Source organism: Patella vulgata, chromosome 9, assembly GCF_932274485.2.
Source record: "Patella vulgata chromosome 9, xgPatVulg1.2, whole genome shotgun sequence".
Taxonomy (NCBI): Eukaryota; Metazoa; Mollusca; class Gastropoda; family Patellidae; genus Patella; species Patella vulgata.
Genome location: NC_065887.2, coordinates 46,218,934 through 46,229,883, shown reverse-complemented (window position 1 = coordinate 46,229,883; position 10,950 = coordinate 46,218,934). Strand labels below are relative to the sequence as shown.

The 10,950-nt window shown below is 35.9% G+C and overlaps 1 long non-coding RNA gene across 3 annotated transcripts; it reads right to left on the bottom strand.

The window, feature by feature from the left end:
- Positions 1–655: 655 nt before the first annotated feature.
- On the bottom strand, positions 656–7,811 carry LOC126832566 (uncharacterized). Of its 3 annotated transcripts, none has more exons than XR_008789314.1 (6): positions 6,358–7,811; positions 5,482–5,533; positions 4,712–5,229; positions 4,318–4,438; positions 3,875–3,943; positions 656–2,711 (listed from the first exon to the last, which is right to left on the bottom strand). It is a non-coding gene; the product is annotated as an uncharacterized LOC126832566 (long non-coding RNA). The 3 variants fall into 3 exon arrangements; XR_008789315.1 differs by having other exon boundaries at positions 6,490–7,811; XR_007684763.2 differs by lacking the exon at positions 6,358–7,811 and having other exon boundaries at positions 5,482–6,296.
- Between the last annotated feature and the right edge of the window lie 3,139 nt (positions 7,812–10,950).

Genomic DNA, 10,950 nt, shown 5'->3' with positions numbered 1-10,950 from the left:
TCTAATTCCCATAAAGGTTTATGTTCCAAGTTTAGGAAAAAAAAGAAAATTTAGAATGTTGACCTATAGCATGACGATCTGGCGGTCACGATCCACCCACCACCCTCACATCATTTTGGTATGCCGAAACTTTCGAAATATTTTTACCCCGTTCAAATTCCCATAAAGGTTTGTTCCAAGTTTAAAAAAATGGAAAATTTAGAAGTTTGACATGTAGCATCACAGATCTACAGGCATAAATAATGTTTAATATGGGGGTACAAAATAACAACCTTTATAATGTGTATTAATTTAACATAAGATAATCATTATGATAATAAAGAAAAATCATATGTCGATGATATTGTCCCAAGAGTAATATCAGTGAAATATAAATATAAATTAAAACATCTTATGGGTCTGACATAACATCCCTTTCCTCCCCTCCCTCCCAAACACAAAATCATATTGGTGTGTCCAAGTTTGAAATAATCGTTATTTGACCTCATTTAAAAACCCATCAAGTTTTATGTTCCATGTTTAGAAAGTGAAAAATAGAATTTTAACCTTTGGCCTGAAAATATGGGAGCATAAAAATTAAATAATGTTTCCAAAATGTATAAAAAGTTAGTATCATAAAATATTTGATTTAAAATATGGAAAAGTAACCTCTCCACCCCTCGAAAAAAATTGTATTTTTGAAATGGTTATTTAAAATGGCGGATTGAGTTACCAACGACAAACACAATACACATTATAGACAATGAAAAATTTTGAATGTTGACCTCATATGTACTTATAAAGTATAATGTTACCCAAAACTAAATATTCTGATCTTTGTAAGCGTTTCTAACATCAATGGTCAGTATTGCGAGCCGGCTACCCAACCCTAACTCCCATTTAGGAAGGGGGAGGTAGGATTTTCCCAAGTGCTCTGATCAACTGGAAGTGTTTACTCACTACTGACCTTACATTGTAAATAAACATAATCATGAATATAATATAAATAAACAATAATAACAGTAGACATCTGTAGACGACTTCATTAGAAAAATACTAGTTTGGCAATAACAAGCTTATTTAGATAAATTGATGGAAATAACAAGCTTATTTAGATAAATTGATGGCAATAACAAGCTTATTTAGATAAATTGATGACCGTTGGTGATATATAACAATAGTTAAATCCAAATTGCAAACGAACCCCATCAATTTGTGAATCAAAATGTTACAGTAAAGGAACACCTGCTAACCAGTCTTGGACACACCTTTACATAGAGAAGTGATTTGATAGACTTTTAGTGAAGATATCGGTTTAAACTCTACATGATGAAACAAGCCCAAATGTAATGTTCTAGAGAAACGAAGCAAACTGCCTATATAGCTATAAGATATAACAGTAAACTAACTATTAGAGATAACTGGGTGGCCAATTTCAAGTCTTCAAAGATAACTGCCCCCGTCGAAGGCCAATGAATGGGGTGTGCACACCAGAATCGACGGAAAACGGAAAACTTCGTAGGAGACAGAAGTTTGTAATATATTTCATCCAGAATCGTGTTAAGATTAACAATGTCATAACCCTTGCGTTATGGTCTGTCTTATAATTGTGTGGTGATCACAATTCGAAAAGAACGGAAGTCCTAAATTGGACTGAATGTAGTTGTGTACATGTTCTAAGAAGTAATGGTACGTCTGCAGCCTACAACCATTACCACCATTTCTAATCTCCAGACAATAACCTCAAGCACAGGTCTCGCCACCTGGCTGCAAGGAACCCCGAATCTTTGTGTATGTAGAATAGTGAAGAAACTTTTGTGTCTGTAGTGTCTGTAGACTAGTGAAGAAACTTATGTTGTGTCTGTAGACTAGTGAAGTATCTGTTTATGTTGTGTTTTCGGGATATAGAAGAAACTGTTCGTCCCATCTGACCGTCGGTGTGTTTTCTCTCGATAGAGACAAACATATTCGGTGTGATCTTTGTTGAAGTTATGGTGTTTATTTTGTGTATGTATGAAGAAACTGTCCGTCCCATCTGACCGTCGGTGTTTTCTCCCGATAGAGATAAACATATTCGGTGTGATCTTTGTTGTTGAAGTTATGGTGTTTATTTTGTGTATGTATGAAGAAACTGTCCGTCCCATCTGACCGTCGGTGTTTTCTCCCGATAGAGATAAACATATTCGGTGTGATCTTTGTTGTTGAAGTTATGGTGTTTATTTTGTGTATGTATGAAGAAACTGTCCGTCCCATCTGAACGTCGGTGTTTTCTCCCGATAGAGATAAACATATTCGGTGTGATCTTTGTTGATGAAGTTATGGTGTTTATTTTCTGTATGTATGAAGAAACTGTCCGTCCCATCTGGTCGTCGGTGTGTTTTCTCCCGATAGAGGTAAACATCTTCGATGTGATCGTTGTTGTTGAAGTTATGACATGTTACCCTAGACATAACAGATAGACTCGGTCCCTTAAGTAGTTTTACACCTCAAGCCTAACTAAAAGTCAGTGTTTCCAAGGGGTCCCCATTTTAAGATGTGTTTCAAACTAGTCAACAGAATGTCCTTTACTGTACCTATCAGACAGACCCATGAAAATTTAGAAAATATATACAATACATACAGAAAAAACATAAACCTGTTATTGCCAATCTAGAATTTCCCTATGCAACTTCCATTTCCCAGTCGAGTTCCCGGTACCATAAACTGCCGCTTGACATCTATCCAAATCACAGCTGGAAAAATAGGTAAACTATGACAATTAAATTGTCCATATGAATAATATCGTTTAAAAAAAGGACGTAGTTGAAAATTTGCCCATCTGTACAACAGGATTAATATTTCAGTAAATCTGAAACGTTTTCAAAAACTACGAACGAACGTTTCCTAACTTCATGCTGTATTGTTTTGCGACTAGAAAATCTCAGCTTGCAGCTGAAGTATGATTTGTTCAAAGTAAACCGATACAGTAAATTCATCTAAGAACCACTATTCAACACTTAAAGTTACAATTTCATATTTTCTAAGAAAGTCAAAACATAATTATTTCTATTTCCTTTGCTCAATAGGTTGTCATCTCACTATTATACGATCATAGGTGTCATTCTCACACTTTAAACTCATTTACACCGGAAATAATAACACAATTACCTCCCTTGTTTTATATTCTCCACCATGGAGTAGTTATCTTCAAATGTTTGAATTTGAAGATGAAAATGATATTTTGCCAATTTCTCAACTGGCAATAGTGAATTATAGGATTAATAGAAATAAAATGGGGTTTAACGTCCTACTCCTATACTGGGCTAATGAAGACGGGCATACTCCATACAGTGTGCTATGCGGGAAATTGTGCCCGGGCAGCGGCACTATCGCCTACTCTTATATCGAATTCCAACTGCCAAGGGATCTTTTACGTGCATTCTAATGTATACACGGGACCTCGGTTTTTCGTCTCATCCGAAGGACTAGACAGCTGTCCTTGTCAGGCCCTCCGTTCTGATAAGGGGAAAACACGTCGGAAAATCCAAATGAACTTTCTCGGCCAATGCAGGGATCGAACACCCGACCTCCAGGCTAGCGAGCCAGCGTCTTAACCACCTAGCCACCGTGGCTCCTATAGAATTAATAGGATTATTCTTTAACAAGGTAGGACTGTTTATAGATACCATCTATTTTCAGGCTTAAGATGACCAAGTGATACGTTGTTGAAATGTCACAGTTTTGAAGGCGTAAGTTCTATTTCCAGGAATGTCTCAACAGTCAATATGTATAATTTGATTCAATGGCCAAAATATTATGTAATTAAGCATATCACATGGAGTTTAATTTGAATTACATGTATTTATAAATTTTAGGGATAATTTAGAAATAAGTAAAGTTTGGTATTAATACCTACCCTGTCTGTTCTCCTATACCAGTGGTAATCGTCATATTGATCATTCGGCGTCTTAACATTGTTGTGGTCCTGTAAAATATACCATTATATATCAACAGCCAAGGACAAACTTGTTGTCTACATGAACTAGAGAAGTTGTAATTAACAAGTATGTATATTTTTTTTAATGTTTTAAAATAAGGAAAACAGTGAATTATTCGAGACGTATAAATATATATTTGAACTCCAGATAAGAAGTGAAATGGAATGGTCTAACACAATCAGCTACCCTCATTCGTGAAATTCCTATGAATAACCACTACTATTTCGGTTCATCGTGTTACATTAAACGACATTTTATGTTCTAAATAAAACTCATAAATAATGTTTGAAATTTTGTATTACAGTAATAACACTTCCGACTTTGTTTTAGAAATACAGAAAATATTGATATTAATGCTTACCTCATCGATTGCATAACAATTGTCTGTACAATAATACCTCCATGTATAATATGCTGTGTGTCCTGCTCATCCACAACTATCACCGTCTTCATACGTCCCTTACAAACATATCCCCACGATCCTGTAAATTAGTGAAGGATTATTAAGTATTGTACATCTAATCTCAGTTTATGTACTTTAACCGGCGCCGTCACTATTTTTTAAGAAAAAAATTATATTTATGTTTAGTTAGATCTTTCTGGACCCTTTATTTATTTTTTTCATCAAACTTACAATAAAAATCCTGTAAAATGCAATCAGTTTATGGACTAATAAAAAAGACAGCACGTTTTACATTTGTCTATTGTCATACCAAAAAATATTAAAATCTATAAAGTGGTGATGCATAACTCACCTGTATCCGTAAACTCTCTAGACCCCACTATCAACAATACATCTAAGTTTATCATAGAAACACGTTATACAAGATTATCTTTACTGGACTCTCATGAGAAATTTGCAATATACATTAAGGGCATTAAAAATCTAAGATAAACCAAATATCAGAATATATTAAATATAGCACCCCTTACTTAAGCAAATGCAGTGAAAAACATGCAAAAAAAAACAAACAAAAGAAGAACCCCAAAAAGAAAATATTAGTTGCCTAAAGGAGATGTGGGATTAGTTGATTGATGCCATATTAATATATCCCAATTTAATTACTCCCCATGTCTACAACTTTCAACCAAAAAAAACCTATTAATACATCATGGAAAACTTCACATGATATTTACAAAGGAATCTGGTGCACAAGCCAAGCTTATACACATCAACCAGCCAGAATATAAAGACAGACCCAGTATAAGATAAATAATAACGTGTGTGGACCTCTCTATGATACCATAAACTTCTTGTCTCCTTTAGTGCAATCTGAAAATAAAAAAAAAAACATGAATTAAATTAATGTTAACTCTTTTTTCCTAAACTCAAATCAATATGCGCATCGATTGACAAATTCATTGGTGTTGAAGGATTACACATACGAATATGTCCGTAACATTGGACTACCCCTGTCTCATAGGTCATATTAGTCCGATATAGGACGGAAACTATTCTATGTAGTTTGACGAAAATATTGTAATATGGTGAAGATCGTTTATTTAAAAGTAAAAGGTAGCTTACCCAAAGAAGAACTACCACGCCGCCATCGTCCGACCGATAACAGGAGATATGTCTGTAATATGTAATAGAAATATGAAAGTAAATAAACTGGTTAACTCTGCGTGAAAGACTCTAACCTTGGCCTATTCGACAATCTAAAATTTTATGATGCTATGCCAAAGAAATACAAACTTTCATTATTCATGTGAGGTGGGCTATAAATCAGAAAATTCTTCACATTTTGTCCCTTGATTTGTATACCTGGTGAACGCTGACACTTCCCCTTTAATAATGAACAATGCATATAGTTTGTAAACCTAGGCCGTCTCACACTATTCCTTTCCGGGTATTCAAATTCTACATTGAGAAACTGTTGCTTGATAAAAAAAAAACCAGAGACAATTATGAGACTAACATACTGCGCATATGCTATTGGTAATACAATGAAGAATTTTGCGCCATTTTGTAGGTCCAGTTTAATGCAAATAAAACACGACACTATTTTAACGTCTACTCAACACGAACTAGGTAATTTCGGGACTAACATGTGGTATATTGTACGTAGGTGTCTTTAGCAATGGAAAAAAACGAAGGACATACCCTACTCCTGTCACGTAAAAATATTAATCGACTGTTTAAATGGAGGGTTTAAAGTCCTACTGTTCTGTCGACTTGTTAATAATATACCAGCCTATCTGAACGTACGTGTCTTTACCAATGGAAAGAAACCGAATGACTAAGAGAAAACCCACTCGGTTCGACATACCCTACTTCTGTCACGTACAAATATTGATCGACTGTTTAAATGGGGGTTTAAAGTTCTACTGTTCTATGGACCTGTTAATATACCAGCCTATCTGAATAAAATTTTAAAATGAAAATTAAAAGTTTACTAACCTGTTTGAGATGAGAGACGTATCCTATATTTGGCTAATGTGAATAGATGCTTTCACTTGGCCGCTCAATTTCAAATTGAAGGACGGTTGGGGGATGTTTGCTTTCTAAAGTTTGTATCTGAAAAGTACTCACCACGGTTACCAGGCGACTGGGTTGTTCGAATCGGCGTCTCTAGCTGTATGGAACGACAAATTTACAAATATTCATTTAATTGACGGGACCCATTGGCAGTGAATTGATTTTATGTTAGTTTGGCGTTCCATAATTCAGATCACCTGTAAAGAATCAGCTACCTATGTGTTCGCTATACAAGCCTGCACTGTGATTGGCTAATATTTCTGGTGGGTATTCGATTGATTACAAAACAAAGAAAAGAATGCGCATGTCTATTTTACATGGTTTAATGTATCATTCATGTCATAGAGAATAAATTAAATCCATCCCTGCCCATCCTTTATTGATCATTGAAAAATCATTCGATTCTTAATGATATTACACAAAACCATTGCAGAAATCTCCAACTATCGAAAGGTTTAATATATGGTGTACCCAGAGCCGGAAACCAAGTGAAAATTCTCAAGATATCCAAACCTTGGCCGTCGCCTATCAGAATAAGCATAAAATTCCAGACATGCCACTGAGTTCAGTGGAAGTACCCTAAGTTCGGGAATGCCCTTTGACTTCAGTACAGGGCTAACAGGGGTCATTCCAGTAGTAAGGCACATAAGACATGAGTCATTCACCATTCCAAAGTGGAAGGCATGGTCTTAACTACATGCACTGCTGGACTCTGTCAGGTCATTGACCAAGACCCACACAAGTACGCGCCGACGGCGCGTCACGAGCGTGCCAAAGGCGCGAAAACGTCCGAGGGGGGTCTGGGTGGCTTCTTCTCCCAGAAAAGGTTTGAAAATTGTCAACCGCAAACCCATTTTCCAAGCATTTCAGACCAAAGCAGAAGAAGGCAAATTTTTGATTTCCTGGTACAATTAGATAACAGAATGACCTAAGAGCACTATCATTAGATGAATTTGAGAATTCTAGTACACTTCTTTTTTTGTGTTGTTTGTCAGTCATTTTTTTCCAATCATTTCTTTCTCCAGTCCTGTGTCCTGCCCGCTCCTTCTTTCTTTCTTTTCTCCCCCCTCTCCTTTCTTTCTCTTTTTTCTTTTTTGTTTATAGGCTTAGGCCCACTTTTTTTTAATGAGCTTAGGCCCACCTGTCACGGACAGGTGGACAGGTGGCCCCAGTCCGGCACTGACTACACGTATACACTAAAATAGTAAATGCATTGCATACACAAGACGATGTTGTCTTTAATCGCTGACTATTTATTACAAATATAAAAACCTAATTAAATTCTCGGATTATCCACTGCCTGCGTCTTTTTCCGTGATTTTTATCTCAGAAAGTGTTGTACGTCTAACTCTTCATAAAGTTTATCAACATGTACATCAAGGGCTCAATCACCCCGTGTTAACCTCTGACGTCACGCGTGCAGATATTCCTAATCGCCGGACTGTCGATATGGGGAACCCTGACATTTTTGTCCTGTATACGCTTCATGAGTATTTTTCGGGGAATCCAGTATTTTTCTAGTAAGATTGGATACCTCTACTTTCCATATATACCAAAATTGTCATACTTTTATTGGAAATAACCACCTGATAAATACTTTTCTGGGAACCTATCTTTAAGTAAATAACAAAATCGCATAAATCTTATGTAATTTAATATTATTGTAAAGAAGTGATAAAGTATTATACTTATCTTTTTGCCTTTAATCGAATCTGTGAAAAGACAGCGCCATTCTCTTCAGTTTCTTGTTAATACTAACATATACCGTAATTCAAGTTGTTATAAGGCTATACACTGAATTTTAGAATTTAAAATTCAGCTAATGACCAAAAATGTTTCAAGAGAGTAAATTGGTTGTTAATTATAGTTTGCGAGTTGACCAAGTGACTTCAACAAATTATATTACATGTATTTGAGTACAGACTATAGCTCGTTCTTTGCAGGGACTAGGACCGAAGTTGAATGTTACCCACAACTAGCAACCTTCCTACTAACAAAATAAAAAATAAAAATGACCGGAACAGTCATAATAAAAACAGGAGAAATATATTAAAAACACCAAAAATTAGGATAAAATGTCCCGTCTATCAATACCCCAGATGAAGTATATGTGTGGACATCTTTACAAATTTAATATATTCCATTTAGTCGTTAGCAAGGATGATTTACACATGAGAGGAACAAAGTAAAATGAGATTTAAAGTCCACTGGACACAAACTAGGTCATTTTGGGACTAGCATAATATGGTGATGCATACTGTATCTATGGACATCATCACAAAGTTAATATATTCGTTAGCAAGGGTGATTTTGACTTAAGAGAGAGAAATGGAGTTTAAGGTCCACTCAACACAAACTAGGTCATTTTGGGACAAACATATGGTACAATTTCACTTCAATAATACACTTGTGGGAAAAGAGAATATCCATGAGGTTGAACAAACAACACCACACCATGTCACCGGCATGCTGTCACACCACTTAACTCAATGACAGACCTTAGGATCTAAAGTCTATGTGTTAGACCAGCGACAAGTTTCATGAATGTCCAATGCAATTTAAACAGAACAAATCGTCTTCTATAAATATGATATAATGAAAGGTGAAATATGATACACGATTCAGTGTAAGCATATTTTAGCTCTTGGGTAAAAGAAGTGTTTCTGAGGGATGTACTTGTAACAGGTTTTAAGGACGAGGGGATTGTAGATGATCCAGTGACAGTAAGTCGTAGTCACACAATCAGCAAGACGACCATACAACACCTTTTCTGCCAATGTTCCTTGTGCCAAATAGGTTATTTTGGTCAAACATATTTTAGGAATCAGACCAACTTATTCCCATCTGTATTTAGGAGCCGATCATTGTATGGAAACATTTGGACGTTTTCATAGAGAGGCATTACAGATCGGGAGGCTATGATAATTCCATATTGAAATCCCTGAAGGAGAAGAGGTCAAAAACAGTACTACAAAATAAAACAGTACTCTGTGGTCCAAAAACCTTGAAGGAAGGTCAGAGAGCATTTACACTCGAACGTAGGAATCTAAGTAAGTGAGCACTTCTGCTCGAACGTAGGTATATGTAGGAGTTTGGCACATGCTGTCAACATTATCCTGGAGTGCCATAAATCCTGTTTTGATCAATGCCATGATTCAGAGATTTCAATACCAGACATTAAATGTACCTACATGAACACTTCTGAATGTTTCTTCTTATGGTTCTTCTTTACATGAGCAGGTGTACAAATTAAAAGATATCATGTTTATGATAGTCATGTCAGTCAAATTTATACGATGATCTGCTCATGAATACAGATCTTAATAACAGTGGTCTGATCCCTGCAAAATTACACACCACTTATGACCCTTCCCTATGGCTATCAAGCAAGCGTGAAAGTCAGATTTTGTCACAAAAATATTATGATTTTAAACAAAATGATCTATTTGACACGATTCACGTTGAAATTACGAAATATTACAAGTAATGGTGATGATCAGTAGTCATTTGAAGATAATCGTTGGTCATTGCTGAAAAGGTGCTGCTTAGGTTAAATTGTGCTAATATAAAAGCTTGCTATGCCAGTCCTTACATTTATGCACTTCCGTGCTACTAACTACTGAATACAGGTGAGAATAATCGTTGCCTGATCCTGCAAAATTATACACCAGTTAAGCCCCTTTCCTACGATGACCGCGAACGTCCGATTTTGTCACAAAAACTTCATGATTTTTAACCAAGATAGTATATTTGGCACAAGGAACGTTCAAGTAACAAAAAATAGTACTAATGTTCATAATCAACGGTCATTTGAACTCTTGAAAATAGTATTCGGTCATTAGTGAAAAGACGAATTTCGTGGAAAATACCGTTTTTACACATTTTCAGAATATTACAGCACTCTAGTGGGTTGCGTTCCGGTCAGTTTTTTTCTTTTGACATTTACTTTGAGAAATGCCCTTCACAACCACACCAAGCAATTCTATGTCAGACCTGCAAAGAAGCAGCTACATGCGTTTTAGGATAGCATAGTTTTAAACATATGTAAAATGACCACTTTATGATCACTCACAGAAAATTCCACATGATTCATTCATTCCCAAACGACTGCAGGATTTTAAGACGACTACTAGGCCTATCATACCTGACCAATATCAAAAATTTAGAGACACAACTTTTCGGGTAGGAGCGTTTTGAAATTAGGGTAACAAATTGGTCGAAATATGTCAACTTTTGCCCCAAAACAACAATTTCCAGTTATACCGGAAGTTGTCAGTTCAAAATTTTTTCACTCCATCATGTGACTTCTGTCGTCTAGGGGTCCCAATAGACCAAGTATGGTTGAAATTTGCTGACCCCCGGGTTATCGTTTTTTTCAATTTCTGCATGGTGCTCTCGTGGTTAAAACCTGTCCTCTACATCGCGATGCACGTAAACATTCAATTTTTACCTTACCCCAAAACGTGATTTCAATACAGACATTATTAAAAGGCACTGACGATATTATTATTTCAA